The sequence below is a fragment of the Hyaena hyaena genome, unplaced genomic scaffold (assembly GCF_003009895.1).
Source record: "Hyaena hyaena isolate Hyena2069 unplaced genomic scaffold, ASM300989v1 scaffold_373, whole genome shotgun sequence".
In the NCBI taxonomy this organism is placed as follows: Eukaryota; Metazoa; Chordata; class Mammalia; order Carnivora; family Hyaenidae; genus Hyaena; species Hyaena hyaena.
Genome location: NW_024081005.1, coordinates 887,581 through 912,313, shown reverse-complemented (window position 1 = coordinate 912,313; position 24,733 = coordinate 887,581).

The window sequence follows — 24,733 nt, the reverse complement described above, 5'->3', positions numbered from 1 at the left end:
AATGAGATCTTAATTAAGAAGAAAATGTGCTAGAATGTCAAACAAATATTATTTCTCCCCAATATCCCTTTCCATAAGTAATTGTGTCTCCTGAGTTTTCAGTTTTCTAAGTGAAGTTTATCTTTCTTTTCTCCTTAAACCTACTAAATTACTATTTCTCACTGTTAATAATTAAAAATCCTCTTTAATATGTTTTGAGATGAAACCAAATACTTTGGAATTTGAAAATCAGTCAAACAGAAGGTAAATAGTTATTTTCACACTATTCATGTTTCCCCAATTTTGATATATGCCTTGGAGATATACCTTCTCTAAAAAAAAATCATTAAAAAAATGCTTTAGTTTTGAAATACTGATAAACCAGTATTTCAGTTGTGTATTGTTATTTACTCAAAGAGAAATAATTTCAAATAGTATCAGTTTCTATTTCTTATTCGTCATCTGATATTTTCATTTTTCACTAACTTGGTTTAGTCTTCCTTTTTTTTTTTTTTTTTTAAATGTTTTATTTATTTCTAGGAGACAGAGAGAGAGACAGCATGAGCAGGGGAGGGTCAGAGAGAGAGGGAGACACAGACTCTGAAACAGGCTCCAGGCTCTGAGCTGGCAGTCAGCACAGAGCCCGACGCGGGGCTCGAACCCACGAACCGCGAGATCATGACCTGAGCGAAAGTTGGACGCTTAACCGACTAAGCCACCCAGGCGCCCCTTGGTTTAGTCTTCCTAATGTTGCAATAATTGAGTGGGACTTAAATGCCCTTAAAGAGGTGCTTCAACTTATTTGACTTAGTGAGACATAAAGGAGGAAGAAAGACACTTAAGGTCATATAGAGAGTTACTATAGACTATACAGTCATATCTCTATGGTTGTGTCTGGTGTCATGGAGAGGCTTTGTTTTCATTTTACATCATTCAGCTTAAAGCCTTTGAATATGACCAGACCCACAGATTTAATGATAATGTCTCACAGAGTTTAAATAAAAGGTGCTCATGTTAGCATCACATCTTTTTTTTTTTAATGTTTTATTTATTTCTGAGAGAGAGAGAGACAACATGAACAGGGAAGGGTCAGAGAGAGAGGGAGACACAGAATCCGAAACAGGCTACAGGCTCTGAGCTAGCTGTCAGCACAGAGCCCAACAAGGGGCTCGAACCCACAAATTGTGAGATCATGACCTGAGCCAAAGTCGGACGCTTAACTGACTGAGCCACTCAGGTGCCCCTCATCACATCTTTTTAAAAAGCTAAATATTTCTTTGAATCCTTTAAAAAAAAAGCCCTGTAACTTAATGGAACAAAAGCTATAGTAACAGTATTTAAAGTATTTGGCTTGTCAATATTTGTGTGGTAGTGGTTCTGTTAAAAACATTATTTTTGATCATAAACATTACTGAGTTACAAGTAATCATAAATATTTTTCTAAGTTTATGAAAAATTATAGGCTGTCAAAGTAAATATACATAGCAATCAAATGTCTTAAGTCTCTAATATATATCTTTTTCTTTGCAAAGGCTAATAAAGATTTTCTTTTAAGAAAAGAGCAAAACCATTAATTTGAAATAAAAGAGAAACCTGTAAAAAATGAATTTAGATGGCCAAAAATTTGAATTGACTTTATTGAAGTAAATATCCACAGATTTATAGCATAAGCATTTTGAATTATCTTGTTAAGTGATCTTAACTTGCCATGCTTGAAGGGAAGAAAAGTTCCTTTTATCTTTTTTTCTTCATGAAAGGTCAAGACATGGCTATTTTTAGCAGCACATTTGAATTTGATTTCTACTTAAAGAATTTACATGCGTATGGGTAATCCTCATTAAATCTGTCAAGTGTGCTCTGTCTTGAAGCCAGCCTTTGCAAGAACTCATGTTCAAAGAAATAAGTCTAACTCCCAAATCTTTGAACAATAGATGGCAGAATATTAAGTTATATTTCTTTTGTATAGGAGTACCGTATCACAGAGTACATCTCCCTCTCTCCATCTCCCCGAAGTTTCATACTCATAGAAATAACCTCTCCTTTTCTTCTACACAATCTCTTCACCAACACATTGTTACCATCCATTTCTTCCTTACTCTTTTCCTTTTCTGAGTCCTTCCAGTTGCCTGAAGCCCCTTTAGGGAATTTATTCATTCAGCAAGTATTTATTGAGTACCTACTATGTGCCTGACACCATCCTTAGGAATGGGGATGGAGTGGAGAACTCTTATCCTCACTTTATCTGTTAAGACTTTTTTTAAAGATCTAACTCAAAATGCTTTATCAAATAGGCAAAAAAGACTTCATTTAATGGTTTATGTGACTGAACAGACATGCTTTTGTTCAGAACTCAGAAGATATCTTCAGAATTTACTTTTCTCCTCTGCTTCTTCTCAGTTGGCTCCACTTTCATACTCTACCAGCTGGCCTTACAGAGCTTTGGGTCAGAGCATAATAGTACCCAATTGAGCAGAAGAAATATACCACTTCCCTGATGCTGCAAAGAACACTTTAGAATTGATTTATTGGTCTTAATTGGCTTATTTTGTGTATGGTGCCCACTCCAGAGATCACCAGTGTGGTCAGGAGATGGCATGTGTTGCTTGGCTATGCCTATGACGTGCATTGCTCCTGTATCGTAGGGGAAAAATTCGTTTATGTGAAGAAGTTGCGCTGAGAATGTGAAAAGGGTGGTTGCCTAGAAGGAAATGAACGTGAGTGCATTCTGGGTAGTCAAATGACAATGGTCTGTGTGGCTGTTCTAGAGCTTTCCCCTAAATGACCCAATCTCCCTTCCTCAATGTTAATAAACAATATCATATCATCTATCTTACTGCATGTGAATTTTTAGCTTCATCCAGTCTAATCTCACACTCAACGTAGGAATTTATTCTCCTATATTCCCAAGAAATTCAGACCTTCATTTGAGAATCACCAGAGATAAGAGTTCACTGCCTCCAGAGGTAGCCTGACTGCTGGCTCTCTAAGCCATAAAATCAGGCCTTTGCCCATTTTCTACTTTACACTTAGATTGATACGGAGTTACAAAAAAAGAGTTGTGAATGCTTAGAGTAGATAGTTCTATTATTCTTCAATTATAATATACTTAAAAAACTTGCATGTAGACAAAGATTGCATATGACTAGAGATTTAACTATTCAGGCTAATATGACCAGAAGGTAAAATTTAAAGTTTTAATGGATTTTGTTTCTATTTACTCTTATCTTAAAGGGTAATTATTCAAGTAGAGCTTTCTACTATGATTAGGATGGTGATCTATGATAATATTTATAGCGTATTAAATTCTGGTGACATGCAGGTTTGAGAAATTTAAATATAATTTTATGTATTAAAATTGTGCTTAAGGAAGAATCTATTAATACAGAAACAGGCTTGAATGTAAGTTATACATCTTTGGTTTCATTTTCCTCAGTTTTGTAACTGGTTTGTGTGTAGACTTCACATCTGAAAATGAATCCGATTACAGAAAAAAAAGGATCTTTCCTAAACACTATTCTAATATTTTCAGAAAGTTTGCACTGACAATACAAAGAGATAAAATAATAAAATCCCTCAGATAAATTGTGTGTCATAGGTTCTGATTGTCACTCTCTCAAAGTCATGCATAGGAAGGTACCAAGGATAATACCTACTTGGACAGAAATTTAGTAACTTGGACTAAATGCTTTGGAAGGCACCTCCAAATATTGGATTCCTTGGGAGGGGCTATAATGGCCTTACCACACATATAAACACCTGCTAGTCATACACAACAAACAAGGCTAAATTGTTAGTGCTTTAGGATAACAAATCTAAGATGTCAAAATCACTAGTTCGAGTTGGAACCAAGAGAGTAAATGATTTCCCTAGGGTAATACTGAAGTCCAATGTAGAATTAGAGAAATAAGCTCAGGACTAATTGCAGGAAAGATTGTTTTAATCCTTGCCTTCACACTGGAAGAAATTTATTTAAGGGCACAAATTATGTTTTATCTGTTCAACCATAATGCAGCTTCATGAAGAGTAACTTGCAGTAGTTGATTCTTGAAGAGGCAAAGTAAAGCCTGTAAGAGACATATGCTTACTTTCCTTATAGTGCACTGCTGAAGGTATTCGGAAACTTATATATATATAACTATATATATATAATGCCAGTTAAACCATTCATCACCTGTACTTTGCTTTTCTAAATAAGAGCCAATTGCATAAACAGGTACACAAAAGGAGTATGTTTTTTCTCTCCTCACCATGAGCACCAGGTTCGTGAAGAGGACCTCAGCCTTAAACACCTGTTTATGCATTTCATCTAGATGGTGAAAGCTAATATTGGTAAATCTGGCCAGGGAAATTTCCGTATCTGAAAATCAATAGCATAGCTTTATTAACTCAGATATTTAGCATTTTTGCTCACAGTTGGTAAAGAAATGTTATTATTATTTTTAAAAATTTTTTTACTGTTTATTTTTGAGAGGGAGACAGACAGAGTATCAGCGGGGCAGGTCAGAGAGAGAGGGAGATCACAGAATCTGAAGCAGGCTCCTGGCTCTGAACTGTCTACACAGAGCTTGATGCAGGGTTCAAACCCACAAACCATGATATCATGACCTGAGCCGAAGTCGGTTGCTTAAACAACCCAGGTGCTCTGTAAATAAATGGTATAAAAGCATCATTTTATACCTCTTTTTTTTGAAGTTGTATTTTCTCATCAACCTAATCATCACCTTATATCCTTTGGAAAGTGTTTCAGCAAGATTCAAATAAGAAATCAGTTATAACTTGAAGAGCCTAAGTAACTTCATTTTGAAATTAAGGCCTCCATTAAGAGCAACCTCGGGCTGCACGTAGCCCCAGTTCCTCAGACTGCTCAAGGCTAAAGCCATCCTAGGACTGCCCTCAGATCAGCTAATCAATAATCATTCCTGTGGTCTGAGTCAAGGCTGGGAACTGTAGACAGCTATTCTGTACAGACTAGCCAATTTCTCACCGCTTGCCTGAACCCCATGTGGGCCCTTTGAACTCACCTCATAATTGGTCATTTTCAAAGGATTCTCAAAAGTCATGATTGGGTCCCACCAAAAGTAATGAACACCTCACAGATACTGAATGGTCAAAGCTGTTACCATGGGTACTGTACCACTGTAATTAGTGCTTATGTGATGATGCTATACATACTGTAACACCTCTATCCCTTACCCCTTAAAAACCCTGCTGACTATTGTTCGGGGCTTCACCTTGCTGCCACTACACCGGTAGGTGGGTGAGCCCCTGCTGGAGCTTGTAATAAAGACTCTTTTGTACTTGCATCAGTGTCGGCTCCTTGGGGGTCTCAGGGGACTCGTGAATCGGGCACAACAAACTAAGTAAGAGAAAATATAGACATCTTGATTTAGCCTTAAACTTCTGGTGGTAGCAGTTAGTCACAGTGAACTACAGAAAACTGTGTTCTGAATCAAGATCTTTTTTCTTCCCTTTTCTTGAAAGATTTTATGCTTCCATTTTTCCCTTCAGGATGTAACAGATGTAATATTTAATTTTGTTCTGGGCAATGTGAAACAATAGATTAGTGATTCTAAATAGAAGGGGATAGGACACACTCCCCCAGGAGATGTTTTGGAGGTTTTTTTGTTTTGTTTTGTTTTGTTTTGTTTTTGGTCATTATTGGGTGTTACAATGATGGGGGTCTAACTGGCCTGTAATTGGCTGGACCAGAGGGGGCTAGATGTTGCACGTTGTGCTGGACAGCCTCACACAATGACAAATTGGCCCATGTTCTGTGAGACTTTCCAGTATTTCACAAGTGACAAACTTTTATATTTTGTCATGATTTTCATATATACTGAATTTTCTAAGAATGCAATTACTGTGTAGGTAGAGGAAAGATTTTATACAACCTTTTTATGTTTAGAAAATTATTAGGCATTCAAAATATGCTACTGAAGGCAGTATGAATTGTGGAATTAAAATTGCTAAAATGGATCATTCTGCATTTATTGAATGCATTTTTAAAGAACCTCTCCCTCTTATCTAGCCAACCCTGAATATCTTTATTTTCCCCTTATTTTAAAATGACAAATATAGAGAGAAACTTTGACATTATTCAATTGAATATTACCTTTTCTTAAATCCAAATTAATTCATTACAACTGAGGGCAAACATCTGACTTCCTTTCCTTTTCCAGCAGAGGCAGACCTGAAATTTAAATAAGGAAATGCATATTATTTTACTATATACATAAAATTTTATTTCTCCTTTATTTCACAGCTGAGGCATTGTATTGATTCTATAGAATTATATATGTAGGTAGGTTGTATTATCTGTAAATTTCCCTCCATGGTGTAAAGGAGAGTGATAAAAAGATTTGCAATTAACAGAATATGCATATTGAGTTGAATAGGATTGAGAACCACTCAACAGATCTTCCTACCAAAATGAGATGGCAAAACAAAATGCAGAATTTTCAAAGAAAACAATCCTTTGCAATACTTTTTGACACCTTAGTCATTGCAAGAATTCAAAAGTAATCAGAATGTGGAGAATGGGGGAATTTATAAGGAAAAAAAGAGATGTCTTTGAAAAGAGTCTTGAGGCCCCCATCCCCTTTCCCCAGGTGACCAAGAGTAGGATGCTGCCTCCGGTCTTAGCCCAGAGTAGGGAGCTGCCATGACAGTCCCTAGAAAATTTGAAATGTGTCCCCTGCAGTTGGAGACATATAGGCTTTCCTCACAGCTGAGAAAACTAGAGGAGTCAGAGGAAACCATCAGCAAGACAGAGGTGCCTGTGTTTTGCTTGATTTGTACTCTCAGAGTTTGAAAAGTTAATGGGTGTCTTCCCAGATATAGACACAAGGGAGAGAGAGCTAACACAGCACCATTTCTTGTTCTATCTTAGCCTGTAGGATCACCGTGGAGGACAACAAGATTCCAGCAGGTGAGGTCTGTGTAGAGTGGACCATGAATGGTATGGTGTCTAAGGGCTAGGGGAAGGGTGGGGAGTTGTAAATCAAAAGCAATGGGTTTGTCCCTGTCAAAGAAGCTCCTCTATAGAACACACAACTATATCTGAGAGAGAGAGTGAACCTACTGGCAGCCTCAGAGTGTGAGCTGTCCACTCAGGCAGGTAGGTAATGTCCTAACAACCCCTTTGTTTCGTGCCCCTCTTTTACTTCAGTCTGGGACTTGAGAGTGAGACAGGAAATATGTGGAGACAGAGAACAGAGCACACCCATCCTCCTTCTATAAGACCAATGGGAGTCAACCATAGGCCTCTGCTGGGGGAGAAGGAAGAAGATTCTCGTCTTGGAGTGAAGACTGAAGTGTTGATGAATACATTGGATTGGACCTTTTAATTTTGAATTGAGACATTTTTTTTTCCCAATTTAAAGTGACTATATGGACCATCTATTATGTAAGAGAAAGAGATTCAATAAGCAATGAGACATAGATTTCCCCTAGAGGCAAAGGAAAAATTTCCCTACTGAACAGATTTTAAGGGGACTCTCAGGGTAAAAATGTCTGGTAACCTCTCACAGTCATGTAATAAATTAGGCAACGTCATGATCCAGGTATAGCCTGCCCCTCCTGCCCCCTGCTCCTTACCCTTATTCTTCTGAAAGGGCTCACACTCACATGCTATCTGTATCTCCTCTCAGAAGATGTCCTTGTATCTCTCATTTACACTACACCTTGGTGAGATCGCATTAGTGAGATCGCATTAGCATACCTGTGCTTTCCGTATCCAACTGTAAAAGAAAAAGCCTGCCTTTGGTGGATGGATTTTTAGTCTCCTTTTCAGGAAGTAGAAGAGTTGTTTGAAAATTGATCTATTCTAGCAACATGTGAACATTGCTTGTTTTAATTAAAAGAAATTATATTCTGTTGTAAAGGGACAACACTTCCGTGGGTCCCCTCTATTCTCGGTGCTCTGCTACAACCCTATTTTCCCTCTGACACCAGATGTGTGGGTTTTCCACACAGCAAGCAATTCTGTGATACAAGCTCAGAGTCCTACAATTTAACTCAATTCTGTCACTATCTACCTGGAGATAACATCAGATCCCACAGGTGAAGGCTCAGTCCCACAAGACCACCTTCCACCCTCCACCCACATACTTAAGACATTAATCCCAAGCACAGATTTTTACCGATGATTCTGACCCATGGGCTACAAATAAGAGGTTCCCCAACTCATTTTTGTGGTTCAATTACTTTGGTAGAGTGGCTCACAGAACTTGGGAAAACAGTTCATGTAACTAGATTACTATTTATTATTAAAAGATATATTTAAGGAACAGCCAAATGGAAGTGATACTTAGGGCAAGGTACAGGGAAAGGGGCACATGCCACTCTCCCTGCATGTCTGTGTTCGCCAACCTGGAAGCTCTCCAACTTTTGACCTTTTGGGTTTTTATATAGACTTTATTACTTAGGCACGATTGATTAAATCATCAACCATTGGTGATTTTAACTCACTCTCCAACTTCTCTCCTCTCCCCAGAGATGGGGGACATTGGAAAGGTTGCTTAAAGTTCTAAACTTCTAATCAAGGTTGGTTCCCCTGGCAACCAAACCACCATTCTTGGGTTACTTAAGGGACTTTCCAGAAGTCACTTCATTAACATAAACTCACGTGTAGTTGAAAGGGGCTTGTTATGGATAACAAAACATACCTATATCCCTCTAATCACTTAGGAAATCCCAAAGGTTTTAGGAACTTTGTGCTAGGAATGGGAGGAAGACCGTGTATATATTTCTTATTATAAACCACAGTATCACATTTATCCTTGACTATTAATGTATGTTTTGGATGTTTCAAAGTATTAGAAGGGAGTACTATTTAATTTAATTTAATTTAATATTTTATTTTACTTTTAGAGAGAGAGGAAGTGAGAGAGAGAGAGAATCCCAAGTAGTCTCCTCGCTCAGTGTGAAGCCTGACATAGGGCTTGATCCCACGACTTTGGGATCATGACCTGAGCCAAAATCAAGAGTCAGTTGCTCAACCAACTGAGCCACTGAGGCACCCCTGGAAGGGACTACCATTAAGGAATTATTCATAATGTTTTAATAATATGTCTGAGGCAATAAAGAAGAGACCTAGCCGTGCAATGAATTTGAACTCCTTTTCTGTTGAAGAGAGCATGGCCAAATACATTATAGTCTGGTATTAATAGACTCTCCATTTATAATACTTAAGAGAATTTGTTTATAATTTAAATTATGACCACCCACTAACTTAAGAAAACATGATGTCAATCCAAAGGAAATGGTAAACTGAGGCAAGGTCAAATTACCAGAAAGTAAGTTTATTTGAGAATAGCAGAGAAATTGCAATTCAGGAAACATGCTGGAGCAGGCTACAGGTGAGTGTATTGAGTGTTTGGGGTGGGCTGTATTTATAGGCAAGGAGTGCACAGAAGGGGAAGTGCAGCCAGAGTCCATGCAAAAAGTTCATTTGCTTGAGGATAGAGAGAGATTTTTGGTGGATATTCATTGGTCAGGAGATAGGTTTTGGTCTTCTATAAATCAGGCATTCAATGGAAATCAGTCTTTCATATCTAAAGTTCTATTCTTTTAAGATGCATATAGTAGATTGTCCATTTCATATCCTCTAGTTCTGTTTTAGGTTGAAATCCTTTCACAATGAAATATTCATCTTTAAAAATATTCAGATCTCAGTAATGAATCACCCTAGAAACATGTAGTATTAAGAATTAAGCTTGGGGCGCCTGGGTGGCTTAGTCGGTTAAGCATCCGACTTTCGCTTAGGTCATGATCTCGCGGTTCGTGGGTTCCAGCCCCGCGTCGGGCTTTGTGCTGACTGCCAGCTCAGAGCCTGGAGCCTGTTTCAGTCTGTGACTCCCTCTCTCCCTCTGACCCTCCCCTGCTCATGCTGTCTCTCTCTCTCCTAGAAATAAATAAAACATTAAAAAAAAAAAAGAATTAAGCTGGGCATGGAGGAGGGCACTTGTTGGGATGAGCACTGGATGTTATATGGAAACCAACTTGACAATAAACTATATTTAAAACAAGAGACTTAAACATCCTGTGCATGGCAGCTAGGTCCATTAAAAAAAGAAAGGATGATTTTTAAATGTAAATATATTTATATACATATATAATATGATAAATGAATGATATATGTATGAAAAGTTTAAGTTTTGAGAGTTTAAACTGGGTTACTGAATGCAAATATATTCCTTCCATAATAGTTATCATACAGACAGTCATATCAGTGATTTAAATTAAATTATGGATTTAAGGTTACATATGGAATATTCAACATCATGTAACAACCTGCTACACTGATTAAGAGGGAATAACAACCCACAAGGACAAAAGGGAAAGGGAGAAGAGACATTAGCAGATAAAAGTTTGCAGCAAGCTTTTATAAGATGGAAAGTTGGAGGCTAAGGAGTAACTCCTTTACAGAGCAGGCAAAACTGAAACCTAAGTATCCACAGAGGGACAAGCCTAGATGAAAGACACCAGTTATCTAATTTATGACCTCTTTGAATAATTTATAAATAATATCACCGAACTGTTTAATAAGTTATGTTTGGATTTTTGTTGTCTTGAGAATTTGAGTGCTTACTATGTGCCAGGTACACTGTTAGGAATTACATATATCATATGAGCAAGTCACTTAATGTCTCTGGGTTCTAAATGAAGAAGTAAGATTGGACAAGTTTGGTCTTTGGACATTATGATACATTTTAGTATTGCTTTTACTTATTTGCTGCTCTGCTGTACAGGTCCATCCATCTTTTCAGGGCTCCTACTTCGGAATCTTCCCTTAACCTTCCTCTGACCTACTTCCTATTGAGAGGAGTACTGTTCCAGCCCCGTTGATGACAGACTTGGCCATATGAATTGCTCTGGTTATAGAAATGTGAGCAGAATGTATGCAGCAGCATTTTAGAGATGCTTCACTCGGATTCCCCTTCAAAAGGAAGGACTTACTGTCCAGATGGGAAGTGTAGTTGGCAGACAGCCTCTAGTTGTTAGGTTCTTTAAGATCCACCTTAGCTGCAAACAGCTGCCTCTCCTGAGATCATGACCTTCCCAGGACAGCCTGCATCCGGTAACTGAGTAAGTGGAGAGTATAAAGACCAAGCAATTTTGGTCTCATTTGAGATACTCTGGTGGGTAGTGCTTGCTCCAGAGCTCCTCTCTGGGTTGACAAAAGTTATAACCTTGCTTCACAGTTTGCTTCTTGTTCTGACCTATCTGCTCCTTCCACTTTCTTCATAGGTGTTGACTTCAGATCACATCGTGCCCCCAGACTCCTTTTTCACATCTGCTTTTGAAGATCCCAACCTGTGGCTTATGGCATGTCTGATCTGTAGTTCTGAAAGTCATCAGGTGGATTGTCTATTTCTCTTGTCCCTCCGCTACTAGAATAGCATGTCCTGAATGGGGGGTATTCCTTTAGCTTGAGTCCCAGAATGAAGACAACAAGGAACATACAGCCATAGCCAACCTGCAAAGGGTCTTTAACATGAGCATAAAATGAAAGAGTTGTTGAAAGAGTTCTTGTTATAGAGTGTTTATTACAGTAGAATGATTTAATGAAGCTTATTAATAATAATGTAGAAGTAAATAACAAATATGAAAACATTAACCGATCCCCTAATTTAATAGCAATATACACATATATAAGATTGCTCATATGGCCAAATCTTCATAAAGACAAAGTAAACTTTCCTTAAAATATTAATTCCAGGACTAAAAACAATGTTCCAATATAACATGGCTAAATTAACCTCTATGCTGTGTTGGATTTTAAGGAACCGATTAAAGTTTTATCTCATAGAACACTGTCTCACAGTTGGAAAGGGCTAGTTGAGGTAGTGTGTCCATATCCAAACATAAATACTATTAAGTTTCTACTCTCCTATGTGTGGTTATCTGGCATGCAGTAAAAAAATTATGAGGCACACAAAAGCTAAGAAATCACAACTCAGTATCAAGAGACAACAGACTCAGACTCAGAAAGGACTTGAAAGTTGAAACTGTTAAGACAGGAATAAACTCCTGGTAAAATGAACAATGCTTGGTGAAAAAAAATTCTAAAGATAATAATACTGTCACTAGGCATGCGATAACTTGGGGTGGTAATTAAAGTTTTTATTTATTTTGGATGATATAGCAAACAATATAGCCTGTGCCTTGGGGGCACAGAAATGTTTAAATTCCTTAGCATAAGCATTTATGGAAAATTGAAGAGATTTGGGCAAGCAGAGAGGAATTCACATTGTTGTTTAAATTTCATGTTATAATGGCTTAATGCCATAGGTGACTTGGAACAATCTATATCTATATTAGTTTGCTAGGGCTACCATAAAAAGTATCACAGACTGGGTGCCTTAAACAACAGAAATCTATTGGCTCACATTTCTGGAGGATAGAAGTCTGAGATCAAGGTTTTCACAAGGTTGGTTTCTTCTGAAGTCTCTCCTTGGCTTGTAGTTGTCCATTTTCTCCTCCTTGTGTCTTCACAGGGTCTTTACTTTGTGTGTCTGTATCTTAATCTTCCCTTCTTATAAGGACTATTTAGAAGTCATTTTGGACTTGGATTGGGCCCACCTTAATGACTTCATTTTAACCTCTTTGAAGACCATATCCCAAATACATACACCTTTCTGGGGTAGGGAGAGTTAGGACTTCAACATATGAATTTCTAGGGGACTCAATTCAGGCCCTAATAATATTTAAACTAAAGGAAAATATAACAGACTAATGTAGACTTAGGGAGTTGTTAGAACTTGTTTACTTGAGTAAGGCTGAGAAATCTAGGGTTACGTTTCCAGAGTTCCTTCTAGTCTCTTTTGTAATACTTTTAGTTTTTCTTGTTTGTTTTGCTGCCATCCATGTCTGTTAGCCAAAACCTTAAATGCTTCGATGCAATTACTGTTTTAATGGATGATTCAAAGATAAACAAACAAACAAAAAAAAATCGAGTTGATTCACCCTCAAAGTGAAAACCACATCTCTACAAACAAAACATTATTTTTAAGGTGTATCGATAATAGTGATGAAACTCTGGACTATCCTTGATGGTTTCTTTCACAGCTTTGACTGAGAGAAAGGACTGAGAAGAAGGTTTAGAATAATAGTTCCTATGCTCCAAGTAAAAGACTAATTGTTTTTTAGCCATGGTAACAAATAACTACCAGAACTTGTTTTAAACTTGTCAATGGCAGCTCCAGTGAATATAATTCTCGAAGCCAGCCAACTAGTAACAGCCCCTTACTTCTGAAAGTCAGCCAAACTCATTTCAGTGAACATCTTTTGAAGACCAACAGTCTGACCCACATAGCCATGCTTCCACAGCTAATATCAACCTGCTTTTGCTTCTGTAAATCTGCCAATTCCTGAACTTCATGCTTCTTGAAAGTTCTATGCAACAGCAGTAGTCTATTCTGCTTGCGGAGTTTGTGCATTGGAGGCATCACTCTCTTCAAGCAACAAATTTAGCTTTCTGGTTTTGTTTCAGACTATGAATAGTGGTGTCATCCTTTGTCTCGTTATCTTATCATCTGAATCTCATTTGCCACTGAAATGCAGACTAGTAGAGTAGTAATGAACCCGGACTCCAGACTGATTCTGCTGCATTCTGACTGTGTACAACTTGGCTATGCCCTGAGTTTTTTCATTTGTGTAATTGGGAGAATGAATAGCTTCTTTCTCACAGGGTTAAATTAAATATATGAATCACTTAAAAATTATGCAGAACTTATAAAAGGCTATAAGGTAAGCATTTAATAAATGCCTTACAAATATTAGCTAATATTACTATTTCTTGCTTTTATAAATACCTAGCATAAGTTCAAAGTTAGAAGGAGGTAAAGGTCTTCACCATTCTTTCATAATTCAGTGCTTGGCTTGCATTAGTTAACATTAATATTTTAAAGTGTAGCCTTAATTCTTTTAAAACTTGGAGGAATTGTGCTTGTGTATATGTGTGTATTTGTGCATGTTATATATATACATACATACATACATGTATCTCTGACAACTTTGACACTATTCCCATTGTTGGAGGAATAACTTGACTACATTCTTAGGAGGTCAAAGATCTATTTAATATAGTACATACTGACAACACTGTAGAAGTATTAATAACTAGTCAGGTGTCTATTGCTAAGAGCTAGTATACTGAGTTCTATATTTCAATTTTTGTACTAAAAATATTACATGCATTATGTTTTAGTCATTAACTCATTTATTTGACCATTTATTCGTTTAACAAAAATTTACTATGTGCCTACCTTATGCCGGACACTGTTCTGGGGCTAAAAACAAAATGATGAGTCCTTTTGAAAACAGAAATATCATGATATAATTTCTAGTAGTATATACCTTTTTGTGTGTTTATATTTATATTTATATTATATTAAGATTACATGATGAAACATGATTTGGATATTTCCTTCGTTACCTAGATTCAATTGTCATCCTTGAATTGACTTGTTATATGATAACATTGGAAATACACAGAGAGTTAGGCAAAGTTTTGGACATCAGGCCAGTGGTCAGGATTTCCAGAGGCAATAAGTCACAGACACTATGTGCTTTGCTTTTTTAGATCAAATTCCCATAAGGACCAATAAGTAAAATTCACTTTATATATCATTTGGCAAGTAACTGAGTTGACTCTGTAATAATATGCTTGCTTCTTCTTCTATTCACTTTTATATTTGCTGTATTTGGGTGTTAATTAACATTTGTCAGTTATTAATTTTAGAGATATAGAAAAGTTAATGCTCATACATTTTTATATCTTTTGCCATAGCTATAATATATATACACATTAACTGACAAAAATAGTATAAATGCTATCTAGTAACTGTAGCATGTTTTATGTAAGCAATGTGTATGCTACACACACACACACACACACACACACACACACACACACTTTATTTCTGAAGTATTGAGGTAAATCACAAGTTAATTTATACATTATGACTCTTTGAGATGTGAATTTTTAACATGATTATATTATAGTTATAACTTCATAAGTTTACATTGATAATCTACCATTTGCTTAGTACTTTTACTATTTCTTAATTTTTAACTTTTTATGCATATTTTTGTTTGCATATTTAAAATGTTTTTCATTGCAGTCTTTTTTAAAATTTAAATTAAGTTAGTTAACATATAGTGTAGTAATGGTTTCAGGAGTAGAATTTAGTGACTCATCACTTACATATAACTTCCAGGGCTTATCCCAACAGGTGCTCTCCTTAACCCTCAGTTTGGTCTCCATATTTAAAATAATTTTGATTTTATTTATTTATTTAAAAACATTTTAATGCTTATTTTATTTTTGAGAGAGAGAGAGAGCAGGGGGAGGGCAGAGAGAGAGGGAGACACAGCATCTGAAGCAGGCTCCAGACTCAGCTGTCAGCCCAGAGCCCACTATGGGGCTCAAATCCACAAACCACGAGATCATGACCTAAGCCAAAGTCAGATGCTTAACTGACTGAGCCTCCGAGGTGCCCCAAAAGAATTTTTAAAGAAACAACTTTCTCACTATGTTAAGTAACTACCATAAACCCTATATTCAAGGAGTGCATAGTAACATATAAATAAGAGCTGGTTAGATCCAGTAAGAAACACACACACACCTGATCTTAGATGGGATCTAAAAAATAGAAAAACACTCTCTAATTGAAGAACAAAATCAGTTCACTTTACTCTTTTCATGTCAACATGAACTATGTACCTGCCATTATTTTTTGTCTTTTTCTTTTTCTTCTACCCTATAATGAGAGTGAAAATAATAGCCTCCAAACAAGGGGACCACGGCTTTCCCTTTACTTGTATTGAATAATGTGCAGATTGAATAAAACACTGTGGGAGATGCAGTGCCAGCTGTTCAGAGATAAGTGCTCAGGGACTTGCTCCAGTCCAAACCTGAGCCTTGAGGACAAATATCAGGAAATACTTTTTATAAGTCGAGATTTTGGGTTAACTGATAAAATTAAATATTGTGTGATTTGGTAAATCTTGTACCTAAATAGTTGTTTATTATGAAAGAAAACTCTAATTGATTGTTTCTAATTTAATATGTGGCTGTTTCAATAATGAGCATATTTTGGTAATAATACCCAAGAGCAGAAAATCATTGGCAAAATTAAATTGAATCAGGCAGGAAATTATCTTTTATTTTTCAAGTAAAATGCAGTTTGGTTCTATCCTTAAACTTGAGGAACATCCTGTCTGTCTCAGACCATTACTACTGCCTTCCCAAAACCAGACAAACAAGTACAACTTGACCAAATGCCTCCCCCACCCCACATCCAGTTATATGCAAGTCAGATCAGGGTATTTCTCCAGAATATGTCCTCTCCACAGACCTTTATTCTAATCTGTTCTTTTCCACATCTCACGTTTTTATCCTATTGGCTTCATGACTAGATTTTCTCTTTCTGTATATCCTTTTAACTGAATAGTCTTTTTAGACAGCCCATCCCATTCCTCTTCTGAAGCCTTGAGGCAAATGATGTTCCACATCCAACCCAGTCTCTAGGGTTGATCTAGCCCAACCTAGATCCCAGAGCCCCAAATCATTCTGTTATCTTATCTGAAAAGTGGGCACTCTATAGTCAAGATTTAAGCCTTCAAATTTCAACTCATAGTATATAAATTTTTCTGTTGACAAAGAACTTAAATTACACAATCAGCCTTTCATGATAATCTCTACAGTCGATCAACAAATATTTGCTAAGCAACTGCAAAAAGTCAGACGTGGTATTACATGTAGGATTTCAAAGAGGTCCATAAACAGGATATTTTTCCTTCCTGCCCAGATTCTGAAAAGTCTAAGAAAAAAAAAATACCCAGTCATATGGAAGCAAAATATCATTTCTGTCACTCATAGAGCAAGATTGAGAGCATAGATTCATGAGAGAACCACATAGACTAATGAAATGAATCTCAGAATTAGATATACTTACCCATAAGGTAGCTGCAGTTCTAGAGCAAGACAGACTTCTCCTGCACAAGGATGTGTTAGATCCTAGAGGTGAGGTGAAAAACATCCTCTTGCAGGCAGGCAGCTCCCAAGGGGGAGAATGGTGCAAGCAAACATGTCCAATTATTCTTCCCAGTTTTTCATTTTTCTTATAAGAAGAGTGCATAAAGAGATGAAGAAATACTAGAAGGATAGTTAAGGAAAGTTATCTCCACATCAGCCAGGAGTGGGGGAATGGAATGGCACTCTGACAGAATGTATTAGGGCTATAGTGGTGCAGAGACATGATCCCTTCTCTCAAGGAATTTATAATCAAGTAGGGAAAAGCAGATATTAAACATATAATTACAAATGACGAAGTGGGATGCAATTCTTCTGTATTGTACATTCCGGGGGCAGATTTTGAGTGAAGAATTGCATGTTTTAAACATATTTTTTCCTTTACTAGTCCTTTTGTTTCTCTTTACCTGGTTAAGTCTGGATAAATACTATGATCCTAAAGCTTTCTTTTTTGTGTGCTTTCGTCTAAATACCCCCTTGCTATTCATGGTCTTTCTTTACATGAGACACAATACAATTGATTGTTTCACTTTACTAAGTTATTACCACTTTCCAGTCTGAAATCATGGAGATTATAGCTAGGTAATGTTTATGGAGTGTTGGGTGCTCCAAACTCTTCTGTTTCATTTATCGACAATCTCTTGATTTACCCCTCCTATGAGATAATTATATGCATTGTATGTGGATTTTTACAATTTTAAATCTTAGATTCGTTTTCCTTATTTCAAAATTCTTGGGCAGTAATTCAAACCAGATAGATTTTCAGAAATATTTCTTAACAGTCATATTAGTTTTTTTACATTTATTTTTTTGAGAGAGAGAAAGTACAAGTGGGAAAGGAGCAGAGAGAAAGGGAGAGGGAGAGAATCCCAAGCAGTCTCTACATTCTCCATGATGTGGCGCTCGAATTCACAAACCATGAGATCATGACTTGAGCTGAAGTCTGATGCTTAACTGACTGACCTAGGCACTCCATTATCAGTTCATACTAAAGATATGTGACTAATTTATAAAAGACCAATGATTAAATAGTTCAGATTATAAAGAAAAGGAAGGCATATGGGAAAAGTTAGCAAAGCAGTGAGATAAGAGAAATAACACTGCCAAGGTCAAACATGAGTTATTTTTGTTTATTTTGTTTTGCTTTTATTTCTGTTTTTGAAATTTTGTTAACTTTGAGGGAATCCTTTGGAAAGCTTGTGCCACTTCTGATGCTGAGTTTTGCTTCATTGCATTTCAAAATGGTAGATTAGCAATTATTACTAGATTGGTAACTGTAATCAATAGGGGTTGGTAGATTAAAATGGTTGAATAACAAATAGAAATTTGCCACATGTTTACACACTAGCTAATCAACAGCTTGGTGATATTTCTATTTATTAATTATAGAAATACTTGTTCTAGGTTATATTAAAACTTATTTTTTTTCTCTAAAATTGAGAAAGATAAGTAGTAAAGGAAAGGTGAATGAATATCAATGTATGAAAAAAAGTTTTATTGTACTTTAAAAATTGCAAAGGGGCTCCTGGGTGGCTTAGTCGGTTGAGCGACCGACTTTCGCTTAGGTCATGATCTTGCGGTTCGTGGGTTCCGGCCCCGCGTCGGGCTCTGTGCTGACAGCCAGCTCAGAGCCTGGAGCCTGTTTCAGAGTCTGTGACTCCCTCTCTCTCTGACCCTCCCCTGCTCATGCTGTCTCTCTCTCTCCTAGAAATAAATAAAAACATTTAAAAAAAATAAAAATAAAAATTGCAAATAAATCTTACCATGCCAGTGCTATGCCCAAGAGTATTACATGCGTAAGAAAGCAATTTTTATGTAAGTATTTAGAAATCTGTTTTTTTCCTTCTCTTTGGCTTACTGGGAATTTGTTAAAACTTTAGTTGTTTTCTTTTAGTACAGGTGTGCATGACAATTTGTTACTCTACTAAAACTTTGTAATATGAGTTGTCATAATTTGTATGAAACATTTATAAGTAAAACACAAACACTTACTGACATCCTGTGTATCCTATCCTACAACCAGCAAATCTGTCTTCTCTGCATTCAAAATATTTCTGAGTCCATTCACCTCTCTTCTTATCTTCTACTACTATCCCCATTCAACTCACTATCATCTCTTGCCTAATTTGTTTCCTTGCCTCTGCTTTTTCCATCTGGACTCTGATTTCCTGCTCCCAGAGTGGGTTTTTGGTGTCAATCAGACCATCACATCTGACTTTCAACATTCCATGGCTTGCCATTCTACAGAATATAAACTGAAGTCCCTACCACACCTCCTGGTTACCCCTCTGGTCTCATTTCCTACTGTTCTCCCGTTTCTCCCTGACCTCCTTGCTGCTTTTTGAGTACACCAAGCTCTGTCTGGTCTTAGGGTTCTTGCATTTGCCATTTTTTCTCCCCTGAATACATGAACTTCTCTGCTTAAATTCCTGTCTATTTGTTTTTGCAGTTGTACTGCAGCCTCTATGTAGCTGGAGCTTGTTTCTGTAATTTTCCCGTTCCTGATATATTGTACCTGGCACTCAATAGAAATTGTTACAGTCTGGTCATGTTAGCAAAATCAAAGCTAACATTCTATATTTTAGAGATGGCCCAGATAAATGAAGTAATGGTAAAGAGAAAGGAGAACTTTCATATTTCTCCAATACTTATAATTTTTAAGTACACTGTAGAACTAGTGAGTGCTAACTAGTCCGTGAAACTTCGGGATATAATGATAAAAGAAATGATATGTCTTCTAGGTTGTTGAGAAATGAGAGCAAGAGATGTGAGGATTAAAAATTAATCAACAAAGATAAAGTAGGCCATTTAATCATTAAAATTATTATGCATTTTAGCGACACACATTTGCTCTTTTGCTTTTCAACTATGTGTGAGGTACATTTTGTCATTTCTATTCATGATTGAGTCAGTTTTCTTTCTTTTTTTAACAAAAATTATTTGCATCTTGGTAAGTTACTTAACCCTTTGTAATGGCATTCAAATGTTTTTAAAAATAAAATTCCTGACTCTTCTACCTATATCAAATTTATGTTTAAGGGATAAAATAAAATTGAAGAAGGCAATATTATTTTGTTCTCTATTAAAAAACAGGCAAAATTTCTAGGTTTTGAAGTCATGTCTAAGTGTTTAATTTGATTACTTTTGGGTAATATTTCACTCTGAATTGACATAAAAGTATAATAACAGTTTATTTTATTTTACTGGTTCACACTAAGTCATGTTCTTCATGAAATAAATGAATGTTTTCTTCAGACAGTAAGATGTTCCATGGAAAAATGTAGAAATAAAATCCAGGAAGGGAGTTGGATTCATAAATTGTTTTTCTACCTGCCCATCATATGCTGAGTGGAGACCAGAGGCCTCAAAGATTTAATGAGAGAATAGGAAGTGAAGTTCTACCCCTGCCTGAGGAAAGCTTGCTGTGACAGCAGGGAGATCCCAGGGCCATTGTTGTCCAGGTCACACAGCACAGAGGGATCATTGAAATGCTGATGGATTTGTCACTTGCTGGTTACTTGGCCTGGAGTAACTACTCAACACCTCTTAGAGGAGCAGTTTTTTATAAGGAGCTTGGACCCTTCTAGTCTTGTACCCAAAGGGAAAGAAAATAAAACAACAACAAGATTTTATGGAAAGCAAGCCTAATGTGTGTTATTTATCTTATTTAATTCACACCATGCGAGTATCTTCTAAGCACTTTAAAACTCTTAACTCAATTTATTTCTTTAACAATTTTATGAGAATTGTAGGATCATTAACCCTCTTTACTGATGAAAAAATGAAAGCACAGAGAAGTAAAGCAGCTTGCTCAAGGTCATAAAGCAAGTAAAAAGTAGAAGAAGCAGGGATTTGAACCCAGGCAATCTTTCTCTGCATCAGTGCACTTTGCACTACTCTATGCTGCTTCTCACACTGACTTTAAACAGTTACTCTCTAACAGTGAGCATCAGTAATGCTCACCATAACAGTGAACATCACCATGACAGGAATTGGGTGGGTCACAGTCTCAAATGAAATTTATGCCTGTCTTTTGGCAGTCCGAAGACTTCGTACTACCATAATTGCTGCTTTTTAAAATTTTAGTATCTTGAATGATTTTATTTATATATTTACTTTTTTCTTGCATTTTAAAATTTTATTTTTGTGGTAAAATACACATAGCATAATATTTGCCATTTTAACCATTTTTAGTGTACAGTTCAATAGTGTTAAGTATATTTACATTGTTTAGCATCCAATATCCAGAACTTTTTCATCTTGCAGAACTGAAACTTGTTAAAAAGAAAAACACAGGCCCGAAATGGCATCCCTCAGGTTAAGTCCCAGGTCAGTAAACAAAGACTTAATACCTTGCCTAACTGCAGTGTCAACACCCTAAGAATGTAGCTTTTAACCAGCCAACTCTCTCCTCCTCCTCTTCCTCCACCCCCTCCTCTTCTTCTTCTTATTCAATGCCTTCTTTCTGCCTTTTTTTAAAAACCTTTGTTTTGTGTAATTCAGAGGAGCTCCCTTTTACTTGCTAGATGGAATGGTGTCTGATTCATGAATTGTTTAACAGAGCCATTAGATTTTCACATGAACTCAGCTGAACTTTGGTTTTAACATGCTGTAACCATTAAACAAGTCACCATTACGCCCTCCCTCTAGACTCTGACTACTACCGTTGAACTTTCTATCTCTGTGAATTTGATTAATCTAGGTATCTGCTATAAATGGAGTCATATAGTACTTGCACTTTTGTAACTCGCTTATTCGCTTAACATAATGTTCTCAAGAGTCATTCATGTTGTAGCATGTGTCAGGATTTCCTTTCTTTGCAAGGTTAAGTATTATTGTATAAAATATGTATATATGATATTTTGTTTATCCATTAATTTATTGATGGATACATGGGCTCCTTCCATCTTTTGGCTATTGTGAATAATGCTGCCATGAATGTGCATATACATGTCTTATTTATTTTAAATATTATTGTTCATTTTATTAATTAGGTTAGCATGTCCAGTGACTACTTTTTATTTCTCCCTTTTAACTTTTCTCTAATTAAAATTTTTCTGTACTCTAAATTGCATTTGTTATATACACTTTTGTATTCTTTTTAGTGAATAATGTCTTGTTATTATAAGCTTGCCTATTTTAGCCTATTCCGTTAGCTTAGCAGGGTGCATATATAAAATAAGGAAATTCTACCAAGTAAGAGATTTCAAAATGTTTTTCATGAATATGAGGTAAGAGCTGTGTGAATGTTTGAGTCAGATTTTATTCTTAAGTGTATTTTAAATATATTTTATTTAACAATAAGAATGCTCAAATGTGATCCAAAATCACCAATACATTTACCTGTTCCTGTTTTGTTAGCACATTCATTCATAATTAAGTTATTCATTATGTGTTTATTGAGCTCCAACTCAATATCAGCCACTGTGCTAGGCAGTTGGTGAACTGGCAGCCATGCCATGGCCCATATCTTCAAAAGGCTTTCAGTTCACAGGTGAACCACATATAAAAAATAAACAGACAAATGAAATACAGAATTGCCAACTGTGATAAACTCTGTAGTAAATAATAGGTACACTTAATTAGAATAATGAATAAGAACTTAATTTAAGAAGTGGGGGGGGCTGGTGAGGAAAGGGTAGTACATTCTACATAAAAATGAAATCTGAAGAATGAGTGGGGTCAGCGTAAGGTCATGTGGGGTAAAAAGTTGTGCTGAATATTTTCCACTTGCCCCTCCAGATCCACTCTCCACCTTTCTTCACCCTTTTCTTTGTTCTGGGAGGCTAATGTGAATGGACTGTTAATATGTTCCTCAGTGGTTCTCAACTGGAGAATGATTTTAATTTCCAGGGGACATTTTGATGGTGCCCGGAAACAGTTTTGGTCATCACAGCATCTAATGGGATGCTGCTAAACATCTTACAATGCACAGGACTGTACCCCCTCCTCCACATAGAATTATGGGTCCAAAATGATGTCAACAGGGCCACAGTAGAGAAGCTCTGTGGAGGGATGAAAGCAATAGTGGGGACTTTATCCCCCTGGCTCCTTCCCTGGTAAAATTATCTTCAGTTACTGTGTCTGTTGCCTGAAAGGTGACTGCCCCTCACCCTTTTACCTGCCTTTCTCCTTCTTATTGTATCCAGGAGTGCTAAACACTATCCCCCAGGGTTCCTCTGGACTTACATCTTTGTAAATAATCCCTTTGTAAAAAACATCCACCTCACATTTCATTTTCAAATATGCCATCTGTTTTCTGTCATGACCTTGAGTGATACAAAGGTATTCCCAGGGGGAATAGGTAGTCTGTGAGGACTCCAGGAGGTAGGGCCATGGGCAAGAAGTGCTTCTGCCAGAGGCACTGCATAAGGCAGAGAGGAAAGGGCACAAATACGTTGGCTTCTCCTTTTATCTTCTCCAATCTCCTGTAGTGCCTCCCACTGGCTGAACCCAATCAAAAGAGAGCTGGAATGAGTGCCTGGGAAATGGAGGCTACAATAGTCTGTGAAGGACAAGGAATGGATCAATCCAAGGGCAATACAACTGGGTCTGCTCAGAGATGGGAGCCATAGAACAAGAACATTTGGGAAGCTACTGCAGTGCTCCAATAGGAGCCTGGTGCTTGGTTGAATTAAGGGTGATGGACTAGGGTGATGGAGTAGAGAAAGAAAAGAGAATAAAGATTTTCCTACTGTCTTTGCATATACAATTCAGGGAACACAAATTTAAAGCTAAAGGATCCAGGTAAGTAGTGAATGGAAGGTATGCGTGTGTGTGTGTGTGTGTGTGTGTGTGTGTGTGTGTGTAAATCCATCTGAAAAGAGCAAACCATTGAAAGCAGTCACAAATAAGGAGTATGACCCAGTATTGCCAGATATTCAGAAATGTCAGGAGAAGCCAGAAATCCTGTTTTTTTAAATGAAATCTTTCAACTTTTTCCTTTTTTAAAATTTTATTTCTTTATTTTGGGGGGGGGGAGAGAGAGAGAGAGCGAGCGCACACACAAAAGTGGGAGAGGGGCCGAGCAAAAGGGAGAGAGAGAGAAAATCCCAAGCAGACTCTGCCCTGACAGCACAGAGTGAGCCCAACATGGGGTTCAGTGACACAAACTGTGAGATCATGACTTGAACCGAAATCAAGAGTTAAACACTTAAAAACTGAGCCACCTAGGCACCCCAAATCTTTCCATTTTTAAACTATAGAAACTAATTAACAAACATGCATTATGAACTGAACTGGATTGCCTCCAGGCTCTCAAGTCTAGAGTGTTGAGTTTACAAGCCCCAACCTATATAAACTAGTTGTACATGAGTTGTAGATTAGAAGTTTCTAGCTCTGCTTTGGTCTCTCTCTCTGTCCTTACTTTTTTAAACTCAGAATCTATGAACCAGATCCTGTTTAGGAAAATACATCCTAAAAATGTATTTTCCAACAACAAAAAAATACAGAGTCAGATTTCTTGCTGGTAATGACAGGTCTGCAACTGTCATCCATAAGTCAGGGTTGATCCGGTTCATTAAAATAACCACATTGTGTTCAGTGGTCACGTTTACTATATAAAAATAGTGTGTTTTAATCTGCGTAATGTTTTTATAATTAATTAAACATTGCTGTATGAATTTTATACACTGGGCTCTGTGTGAGATTCTGTTGAGGAAAAGGAGAAAGGATTTCATTTAAAAAATTGAAAACAAGGAGCCAGAGGAATGC